Source organism: Triticum dicoccoides, chromosome 4A (genome assembly GCF_002162155.2).
Source record: "Triticum dicoccoides isolate Atlit2015 ecotype Zavitan chromosome 4A, WEW_v2.0, whole genome shotgun sequence".
NCBI classification, from domain to species: Eukaryota; Viridiplantae; Streptophyta; class Magnoliopsida; order Poales; family Poaceae; genus Triticum; species Triticum dicoccoides.
Genome location: NC_041386.1, coordinates 654,311,298 through 654,322,973, shown reverse-complemented (window position 1 = coordinate 654,322,973; position 11,676 = coordinate 654,311,298). Strand labels below are relative to the sequence as shown.

The window sequence follows — 11,676 nt, the reverse complement described above, 5'->3', positions numbered from 1 at the left end:
GGCGACGGGGCGACGGGGACGGGCGCGGCGGGGGCGGGGACGAGGCGACGTGGACAAGCGTGGCAGGGGCGGCGACGGGGCGACGGGGACAAGCGCGACAGGGGCGGCGACGGGGCGACGGGCGCGGCGACAGGGCGACGGGCGCGACAACGATGAAGAAGCAGATGAGAAGAAAACTAACTGAAATTTTCGTAAGTGCTATATATACAGGAGAGGCCTTTAGTACCGGTTGGAGCCACCAACTGGTACTAAATGTCAAATTTGGCCAGGCCAAACGGCGGGAAGCGACCACCTTTAGTACCGGTTCGTGGCTCTAACCGGTACTAAAGGCCGCCCTTTAGTACCGGGTGGAGCCAAGAACTAAGAACTGGTACTAAAGGCCTGCGCTGGCACAGGTCCTGTGCGGCAAGTTTAGTCCCACCTCGTTAGCCGAGAGGCGTCCGCACTGGTTTATAAGCCGTAGTGCGGTCGCTTTCTCGAGCTCCTCTCTTTAGCAGGCTTTCGGGCCTAACTTTGTCGTGCTGCCCTATGGGCCTACTCGGCCTTATGGGCCTGATTTCAGGCCCAAGGCCAGGCAGGTCCATTGGGCAGCGCAGAGTTTTTGTTTATGTTGTTTTTTTTCTTTTCTGCTTTATTTATTTCTGACTTGTTTTATGCTGTATTTAGAGTTTCTTTGTGAATATTTTTACTTTTCAATGATAATACCATGCCAAGTTTCAACCTTTTCAAAGTTTATTTGTAGTGCTTTTCAATTTCAGAGTCATCTAGTTCAAAACAAATTTGTGAATGCATGAAAAATAGCAAATGATGTCAGAAAGGGTTGAAAGTTGATGACGTGGCTTTGAATGGTGCATACTGAACGCAAAAAAAGTCTGGAGTTGTAATAAATTTAGAAAAAATGAAGTGCCTGTGTAACAGATGAGTATTCGTCCGAAACTCTGATACTTCGAAAGAGATTGTCCAGTTTGTACATGAAGTGCATCCAGTTTTTGTCGTAACCCTCTCTACTTTTTCGCACACGCTATGTGGGTGAAATGATGATACCATGCCAAGTTTCAACATTTTCAGAGTTCATTTGTAGTGCTTTTCAATTTTAGAGTCATTTAGCTCAAAACAAATCTGTAAATGCATAAAAAATAGCAAATGATGTCAGAAAGGGTTGAAAGTTGATGACGTGACTTTTAATGATGCATATTGAATGTAAAAAAAGTCTGAAGTTGTAATAAATTTTAAAAAATGAAGTGCCGGTGTAACAGATGAGTTTTCGTCTGTGTAAACATGTAAAAATATACATCCAAAATACATTAATCATCAATGATCTTTTTGTGTAGAATCTAAATTGTCAATAGGAATCTACCCCGGTTTAAGAATCGACGAAGACTCCTATTGCAGCCATAGATCCTACACATAGAGTTCATTGAAGACCAAGTGATTGTGATAGTTTGAGAAGTAACATATTTAAGGTGGTAAAAACCTTGTTAGCCAAGCGAGGTGGGACTAAAAAACCGCTGCAACTAAAAAACTTTAGCATCGGTTTATGTCATGAACTGGTACTAAATGTGCTGGTGGGGCCCCAGCTTGACAACAGCCTGCCACAGCCTCTTTAGTATAGGTTCGTGGCATGAACCAGTACTAAAGGTTCTTCACGAACCGGTACTAATGAGCGACGCTCGCCTAGCCGTTTGAACCGGCACTAATGTGACCATTAGTGTCGGTTCATCTACAAACCAGTACTAATGTGCTGAACATTAGACCCTTTTCCAACTAGTGTACCGTCATCGTCCCTGGCGTGGACACCGCTGATGTCTCCAACGGCAGCGGTGCTACTGTCTGATCTCTCATGTTGTAGACACCAGAGTCGAGAAAGGGATTCTCACGAGTCCACTTCACAAGCCAGTCCCGGTTGCATATGGTGGTAATGTCACCTTTGGTCACAAAGTAAATGCAATCTTGTCGAATCCCGGTGCCGGCAGCGGCAGGGACCGACTGGGAGCAGCCTTCGCTGACAAAGAGCGCATGCCCCATCAACGTACTGACATCCCTCCACCGTCCACGGCCGCAGCTTAGGTCTGAGGCCTCGAAGACATCGAACCGGTAAGTCCCTTGCAGATCTATCCCCGTGTCGTCTGTCCATGGCTTATATATTGATGGCATACTTATCATTCTCTTCACCCTCAGTAGCTGATCGCCGGACACGACCAGGTAGTCCCGACTGACATAATCAACAAAGTTCCATATATGGTCGAGGAGGACGTAATAGTCATGGCTCGGGGTTTTGCGTATGCAGCAGACGCTTGTGATGTGCTGATCGCCGGCGTCCAGGACATGTAGCTCCTCTTCTTGGGTGAGGACGTACAGCTTCCCTTGGAAGAGTGCAATGTCAGCGATGGAATTGTGTGCAGCAGGCGGCGGCGCCCACTCCATGCATGTTGTGCCGGCCCCTGCTGCTAGTGCTAGCTCGCCGCCACCGCCGCGAGTATAAACGACGACTTTTGATTCGTCCAGAACGGCAATGAGGTGATCGGATACCACCACCTTGCGGATCGTCTTATCTGTCGGAAACCGAAACGGTGGGTCTGGCAGAGTGACGGTCGCCGCGGAGGAAGGGCTCGTCAGGGAGAACCTGCCGTCGTCGTGCACGAGGAAGAGCGCACCTCCGGTCGAGACTCCGTAGTAGACATCGTCCGGGACGGGCAAGCGGTGAACGGCGCCGTCGGGGAGGCTGAGGAAGGTGCCGTCGGGGAGGGCTAGCCAGGGGAGCAGCGTCGGCAGCGGGTGCTGCAGCCTTGCGCCCGAGCGCCACGTGCGGCAGACCGCTGGTAGGCGGACGCGGTCGGCGTGCGACGGCAGCCGCAGGAGCACGAGGCCCAGCAGCTCTGCCGGGAGATCCGGCCATGGAGAGCGGCGGCGGGAAGAGCCAGACGCGGCCATCAAGATCGTTAGGGCTTTCTTTCTTTTTTTTATACTACTAGCAAGGAAATAGAGATTGCTAGGGCTGGATACGTGACGTCTCCCTGCTGCAATTCCTTCACAGGTTGGAATCGGATTTGTACACCCTGAGATTCACACGCATGGCCGTGCATATAACCGATTAATAACCACTAAATAAGTTTTTGCACACACAGCTAGTAGTCCGCGTAGGAAGAGAAAATGATGCTCAAAAGTAGAGAAGAACTACTCCCTTCAATCCGAATTAATTGACACAGCTCTAGTTTTATTTGGATTGGAGGGACATTCTTGTATTTATTCGCAATAACAAAAGGATTGTACATAAATACTCTCTCTATTAAGATGTTTTTGCAGTTTAATTTAAACTACAAAACGTCGTACAATTGTTTACAGAGGGAGTATTAATTGATGTGCGATTCAAAGTTAAGGTAGCGGACAGTCAAACTGGGCGAGCAAGCAAAACGGAATAATGGGTCGTGCCCCGCTTCTACTTTGCGCGAGCACTGGTCGTGCGATTCGATGCACAAGGCGCAAAATAGGACCTCTTATATTACATAGTTACCCATCATTGAGAGACCTTCTCTGATCCGAAGAAATAACATAATGGGCGCGGGAAGGAAAAACTCTGGATGGGAGATATTCAAAACGGAATCATTAGTTAAGGGTTACCCCTTGCAAAAGTTACTTCCCAGCTTCTTAGGTGCTGATAAGTGACGCACTACATGCGAGGCACTTGTCGCAACCTGTGATTTTTTAATAGATTCGTTTATTAGAAACATTTTATTTAATGAACCATGCATTCAAATACCGAATCATTTTCATCATTGACTTTTTTTATGTCGAAATCTTCGAAAACTATATCTCATACCCCATTCATGGTTAATTAGTTGGTTTTGTTTTTTCATGGTTGATGCTTATGTGTTGTTAACTCAACAAATGCTTACTCCCAATACTTGTGCCAACTCTTTGGCTCGGACCTCCACATTATCCACGGTTACTTACTCGCCTCTTCTATTTGTTGAATTTATCAATCCATTTATTCCCCGTCCTGTTTGTTGCTTTTTTACTTGTCCATTGCCACAACTTGCAATTTTAGATTGACCAATTTCTCGCCTTAAGAATTAGTCCTTGAGTTCTTTGTTTCTTGACTTTAGTTTCCATTTAAATTTGGTCTCCATGGTATGGGAGCTTATCGAGGTCGCTGACAACCTAACTCCCCTCCCACATTCTACATGTACCTCTTTTAATTACTAATTTATTATTATAGTTGTTTTTGTTGCTATTCTATTATCATATTCTATCTATTTTGTTTTCCTTTCGTTCCCAATTGATGTTGTGGTTGCAAAGATTGAATCCAAGGTAGCCAATACTGTCATTAGGTACATGAATTTACTCCTATTCATTGTTTATTCAGCTGGTATTTTTTGTTAGGATTTATCGGTAGAGGATTGTAACTAACAAGGTTATTTTGTGGACAGTATTAATGACTATTCCTTCTTTTTTGTCAAACTAATTGATGGCAAGAACAAATTAATATTTAAGGATTGCTTTTATTCAATGGTGTACCTTCGGAATGATTTTTTTGTTCAATGCTAACTTTGAGTAAAAATAGTTGTCGTGTTCAACCGATTAAAGTATAAGGAGGAGTTCAATTTCAATTCATATTTGCTTAATACACCTTAGTAACCTTTTGGATTCAAGTTTTAGACCACAACTTGTGGATACAGAATTCAAAAGTAAATAAAATAATTTTATTGGTTAAGTGGCAGTTTTGTTCACAAAAGTGGAATTGTGGATTAGTAAATTTATCAACATAGAAAACTGACATAAAATTTGAATCCCACGTTTCGTTTAATTTGTAATTGTATTTTGTTTCACAATTCCATGCTTAAGTGCTATTTTGTGAATGTTGTTGGCTTGTGTGGAGTGTGGACACAAACTTTAAAAATCGTTTTGGTAATATTCCAGGCAGTGACTTGTTAGTGTGATTGACATTTCAGTAATGTTTTACATAGCGGGCTATGAAAAATAGCGGCAGGCCTTCAAATCAGCTATAGCGGGCTATTTATGAAGGCAACCATTTAGCGGCACCCTGCTGAAAAGGCTATAGCAGAGCTATAGCTGGCTATTAAAACTATGCATTTCAGGCAACTTAATCAGGTGTGCCCACAGGAGAATCTGCGGCATGTTAAGCGGGTGCACCGTCATATTGAGTGTGGTAGTATATACACTTTATCTAGTTCTCAGCCGAACTGTCACCATGATCCTTAGCTGTGCAGTGTTGCCAGTGGAGAGTAGAAGCCATTGAGTGGATGCGATTGGCTGGGTATATCTGCAGGCTCGGTTACATTTGACAACCATTGCTGCTCTGAAATGCAGGGATGGAACTGAACATGCCTTGCTTCCTCTGCTAACCAAACATTTAACCTGTAGAGAGGTTTCTGATTTGGCAAAGTTTGGCACCGTAACTCTGAAGTAACAACAATGTATAAACAAACGAGTTGACTCTCCTGTTGATAATCAAGTTGAGATGTTGAAATAGCTTATCACGGTGCTTTTTTAAATATACAGTTGGGGAGGATGGTATTCCTTTTTTTTCGTGAATATGCTCGAGGGCGTACCTTTCCGTTGATAGAAGAGAGAATACAAGGTTGTAACCTCAAGGCAGCATACACTGGGAGCCGCCGATGAGGTTACCGATGAGCAGAAGGGGGTGAGGTTGCTTAGCCCCAATACATAGTGGTCAGGTTACAGGGAGGATTTGCCGGGCTTCATTCTTGATCTTGGATGGTATATATTCCATATGGATCAACTTGGAAATGAAATGGTTGCACCGTAGGCCACTTCTAAATGATGGCACCAACAAGAATGATACTCCATACAGTTTGTGTAATATATATGGTCTTCAGTGCCTGTTATAAAAGGAAGATGTTGCCTTCTACAACAATGATATGCACTTCTGCTAAACAGCCTAATTGTTTTTGGTTGTTTATTTTCCTGCTGCTGTTTGACGGATAAAGGAGAACCTTACTGAAATTATCTAGAAGTAATTGTACATAAGACATTATATGGTAAGAGAATAATTGTACAAAAGACATTTCAATTTCAGTGGGTGGGGGCTACACATCTTCAACTATGCCCACTTTAATTTCCTTCAAATACAATTCTTTTCTCTTAGCATATCCAACTCGAACAATTTTCTCCATCTAAATTGTTTGCACGTGTTGAATTTACTACTTCATCAAAACCACCAAACCAGCTGGCGGTCGCAGTAGGATGCTCTAAGAGCACCGTCTAGAATTACCAGAACGAAGGGATGTGTTGTTTCTATGCTCGAGCTCAAATGAGCTCGGGTGATAATTGTGTGCACGTGTTGAACTTTTGTGAACAATTTTCCCATCTAAATTGTTTGCACGTGTTGAACTTTTGTTTAAGGCAAATCTCTACTTCTAATGGAGCAGTTGGTGAATAGTCCGCGCGGTTTATTTTTGCTGGTTTATTTTCGTCATCCTCCCACCTCCGTTTTATTTCCGTCATCCTCCCACCTCTGCTTACTCGGTACCGTCCAGCGAAATAAACCGGTGCCAAAAAACAACCCTAGGATCGATCCCTCGTTCTCACGGCAGATCGGTCTCCGCCGCCAACCAGACCTTCGCACGCCCGATCCAGCCCTACGCCCCCTCCGCGGCCGATCCATCCCTGTGCCGCGGCCGATCCATGCCCTATGCCGCCGCCGCCGATGCCTCCTCCTCCACCTCCATTCCCAAGCGACGGCGCCCGCGGCCGCGGTCTTCTCCCCCAGCCACCATGGCTGCAGATCCACCCACGGCCGGTCGTCTAAGCTGCAAGCATGGATGGATGGATCCAGGAAGGTATCCTTCCTCCCTGGGTGGAGCGAGCTGCACATCCCGTCCGGCCCTCTGGAGCCGGCCATCTCCGCCTCCTCCTCGCCGCCGCCGCCGCCGGGGATCGCGTCTTCACCAAGCGCGAGCTCTGCCCCATCCAACCGACCGCAAAGGGGTGAGTTTTCTTCATCCCAAACCCTCCTGATTTGCTTACTGCACTCTTGCCATTCCGATGGAGACTAACCTCCTCTGGCCGAGCCCCAACTCTGCATCTCTCTCCCAATTACCCTCACCCCGTCAGTTTGCTGCAGGTTGTCAATTGTAAATTTTCAAGGAGATTCAAATGTTCCTCTTCTGGCTGATTGAAGGTAATACTTGGTCCAATTTTGCCACAAAAAATAATGCTATCTTGTCATAGTTACACGTATATGCTTATGAGATTTTCATGTTTGTTAGATTAAAAAAACTGTATTTTCTCCTTTTAGCCAGTGGTTAATTTAGCAGAGCATTAGCATAGTATTGGTCTGATCAGCGAGATGATGATCACGAAATCCTGTTGATAATCAAATCAGCAAAGATAGTAGCAGTTTCCAGTGTAACTTGTTGTGTCCAATAGAACTTGTTGTGTCCTCAAATCAGCAAAGATAGTAGCAGTTTCCAGTAGACCTTTTCTACTGCAATAGGAGCTTCAGGCAGGTCACTGATGATTTGACGGTGATATTGGTTATTGATTTGTTAATATTTTTTAAGTATAAAAGCTAAATGTAATCTGCACAAGAGCTAAACCTGCAGAAGGTTAGAGTGCGTGCAGCTGTTTCAGAACCTAGGGAAAACTAGCCTAATTGGTCTCTTTAATATTTAGTGAGTCTGTCCATGCACTTTTAGCTCTACTCACCACTAAAGATATCTACAACTTTCATGTTGAACGCATAGTTTAATTCAAACAATAACATGGTCTAAGTCCGCATACAAGGTTACTGTACACAGAATCACATAAAGATTAATTTTTGGACTGTGAACCTAAATTGAACTGCTACTTTTAAACCATACATCAAAATAGTGCAAATAGATAGTCTATAGAAAGCATGGGACGTATCTCTCCTTTTTTTGCGATTGATCTCCACATTATGTTTGGAGTCCAAGTCAAAATTATGCAGTTTTTGATAGAGGATTTGGAAAGACCGAATCTGTTTAGTAGGTGGATTACCCAAAACAGTTGACTTCATCCAACCCGACCTCACATCACTGTGTAAAGTTTGTAGCACTTATTTTATATGCAGAGCACTTGTGAACTAGGATTTTGACCAAAAGATTTCTGAGTGTTTTATGTGAGCTTGCATTGCAGGGATACTTGAAGCTAGGGCAATCCAAGTAAGATAGCTTCATCCTCAGGCAACAGGTTTATGTTATCTTATCATGGAGTCATTTTTAAGTTTGTGCCCAATGCCTTCATCCTTAGAATGGCTGCCCAGATGGCAAGCCACCGTACTCAGGCGACTGCCGCGCTAGGTATTCTCGACCACTGCTGCAGTTTTTCATTGCTGTGCTTATTCCATTTGCACTAACCTTGCTATTTAGTAATATGAACGTCTCTGTTTCTTCTACTACAATGACATGATAAGCTTACCTTATCCCTTTCAGCAGGGTGCTCCAACTTTTGATGTTGGCGAAGCTTTTGGAATGATGGCTACATAATTTGTTAGTCCCCGTTGGAAGCTTAATTAAACTGAGGTAAATATGCCAGATTCTTTGGTCAAATAATAACATGACTGTCTATTTTGTTCTCAGGACCAATATCTGTGCCTATCAATGAAATTTTGAGAGTAGTTTTTGTTGCTTCTATGTAACCCTGATAGCAGCTTCTCTGAAGGTTCAGATGTGTGGCAAAGGATTTCAATTTTCCTATTTACACAAAGGAAACTTGAGGAAGGTTCAGATTTCTCATGCTCGGTGCTGTGCTCTCAAGGTTACATAGACAAAAATGCCTCCTATTTACACAACGGCAACCCGACGAAGGTTCAGATTTCTCATGACTGGTTCAATGGGTATTTCATGCCTGTGCCATCTTAATTATTAGGAAAATGTAGTTTGTTTTATAGCTGATGATGCTCGATGCTTTTTACCTCAGTTTAGTAAATGCTCAGTTTTAGCTCATAAACTACATGGCAAACAGGATGACGGGGCAGGGCGGGAGGCGGGGAAAGCCATCCATGGCGATCCTGGTGGCGTTGTTAATGGCGTCAGTGGCACTGCCGCTCCTCATGGTGCCCGACACGCTCTCTATGCCAGGCTCCAACGACGTGGATCGTGGCGCCGCCCTGTCGCTCCCACGCCCGTGCTTCAGCAGATCTGTGTTCGAGTCATGCATACCTTTAGCTGCCTCCCCTCCAATGTCCACGACTCTGATATATCGTGTTTTGTTAGTCTTGACTGGTGTTTGTTCTCCGTATTATTGTGTAGGAGGCTGGAGAAGAGCAGGGAGAAAAGGGAGTCGTGGATGGAGGTTCTGTACTTCTGTTGTATCTGTTAAGTATATATGTTGTGCTTGTCTTGTACAGGCTCCCATAGTCTAGAGTGAAGTATGTTGTGTTTGTCTTGTACAGGCCCAGGCCCATAGTCTAGAGTGAGGCTCAGGCCCATGTAACCTTGTATATCTCTCTCTCCTCCTCAATACAGAAAATTGTTCGGTCATTCTCTCTTCCTCATGTTTTCTAACATGGTATCAGACCAGGACCAAACCCTAGTCCCTCTTCCACCCGCCACCCATGAAATCGCCGCCGGTGAGGTGATTCAGGCGGATCTGTCTGGTGAGGAGACATCCACATCGCTGCCCCATCCCATCTTCGTCATCAACCTGTAGGAGCTGCTCTCCAGCAGCTCCTCTGTGTGTGCTCACAACTACTCTGTGAGAATACTTCCCCTGCTCTCCAGCAGCCATCTCCAGCAAGCTCTTGGTGCCTTCCCTGCTCTATAGCAAGCTCCAGGCGTTCCCCCTCCTATCTAGCAAGATCCAGCAAGCTCCTCCTTCTATCCAGTGAGATCCAGCAAGCAGCAACCAGCCTAGTGGGTTGCTGCTCCTGTTTGTGGCTGTCTGCTGCTCATCTCTTGTTGCTGCCTACAGCTGCTATCAAATTGGGTGTTTCCAGCTGCTGGCCGCTCACCACTATGGCAAGAAATGATTTCGGATTTGGTTCTTTGATCATAGATATCAAGCTTGATGGTTCAAACTACAGGGAATGGGCATTTTCTGCCCGGACTGTCTTGAGGACGGCTGGTTTTGTTTCTCATCTGACAGATGATCCACCTAGTCCAAATGATGATGCAGCAAGGAAGTCTTGGCAAAAGATCGATGATCGTGTGATGAGAGTTTTAATTCTGGGTCTTGAACCCTCACTCCGAATGAGTCTTGAGCATCACACTTCAGCTAAAGAGATATGGAAGTACTTTGAGCAGCGCTACCTTCAGCCCAGCAGTGCACTTCATTTCTCCTTGCTGTAGAATTTACACAACACTCGGCAACCAGAAGACATGTCCATAGAAGAGTACTATGGAGATTTCACTCCCATCACTGGGCAGCTAGGTTCCATGGTTCCAAAGGGTAATTCTAGTTGTGAGTCATGTGCAGCGAAGGAAAAGTACGACCATCAGACTCTCATGTTTCAGTTTGTGATGGGTCTCAAGCCAGACTTTGAGAACATTCGCACTCAATTGCTTGGTCGTACAACTCCTCCCACCTTGACAGAGGCACTTGCTAGCTTGATCGCTGAGGAGACTCGTCTCCGTTCTCTTGGGACTACTTCTGCGCAGACTCTACACACTAGTGTTCTGGCTTTTCCTCAGCGGCCAGGTGCCTCCAAGGCCACATCTTCAGATGTCATCTGCTCGTTCTGCAAGAAGGCAGGACACCATAGAGATGGTTGTTTCAAGCTTCATCTAGAGCTGTTAGCTGAGTTTCAGGATAGACGGGCCCTCAATTAGCAGCGTCGTGCACCCCAGGCTCCTTATCAGTAGCAAGCGAGGGGTGCTTCTGCATCTGTTCTCTCTCAGCAAGCCGTTGCTACAACCCAGCCTTGGGTTCTGGATTCGGGAGCTTCTTTCCATGTGACCTCTGATCGCTCTCAGCTTGTGTCTTGCCAGCCAGTGCGTGATGGTGCCTCTGTTCAGACTGCTGATGGTACACCTTGTTCTATTACTCATCAGGGTTCTCTTTGCACATCCAAGTTTTCTGTTCCTGCCATCTCCTTTGCTCCAGAGCTGTCCATGAATCTTATGTCTGTTGGTTAGCTTACTGATATGAACTACTTTGTTGGTTTTGATGACTCATTTTGTTATGTGCAGGACCGTCAGAGCAAGAGGGTCATTGAACTGGCCATCGCCGTAGAGGATCCACATCCCTCTACATGCTTGACACCTTACACCTTCCTTCAGCTTCCACCACATCCGCGTTCCGGATGGTTGCATCAACATCAAGATCCACTTCGTCGTTTTCTTTTGCCTAGTGGCACCATCGCTTAGGTCACTTGTGTGGTTCTCGTTTATCTACCCTTGTTCGACAAGGTGTTTTGGGTCATGTTTCCATAGATGCTGGTTTTCACTGTAAGGGTTGTAAGCTAGGGAAACAAATACAGCTTCCATACTCTTCCAGCACTACTCATTCTAGTCATCCTTTTGATTTAGTGCACTCTGATGTATGGGGTCCTTCCCCCTTTGTTTCAAAAGGTGGCCACAAACATTATGTCATATTTGTTGATGATCACTCTCGACATACTTGGGTCTATTTTATGAAGCATCGTTCTGAGTTGTTTTCTATATATAAGGCTTTTGTACATATGGTCCATACTCAGTTTTCCAGTGCTGTTCGTGTTTTTCGTTCTGACTCCGG

At 45.2% G+C, this 11,676-nt stretch overlaps 1 long non-coding RNA gene across 2 annotated transcripts in view; it reads left to right on the top strand.

Annotated features, from left to right (window-relative positions):
* The first annotated feature begins 9,252 nt into the window (after window positions 1-9,252).
* LOC119287743 overlaps window positions 9,253-11,676 on the top strand; it is a 6,880-nt gene continuing 4,456 nt past the window's right edge. The window contains exon 1 of one of the 2 annotated variants that reach the window (XR_005140918.1): window positions 9,253-9,297. This is a non-coding gene — a long non-coding RNA (uncharacterized LOC119287743). Of the gene's footprint in view, window positions 9,311-11,676 lie in introns of both variants that reach the window. The other variant, XR_005140919.1, reaches the window with a different exon arrangement.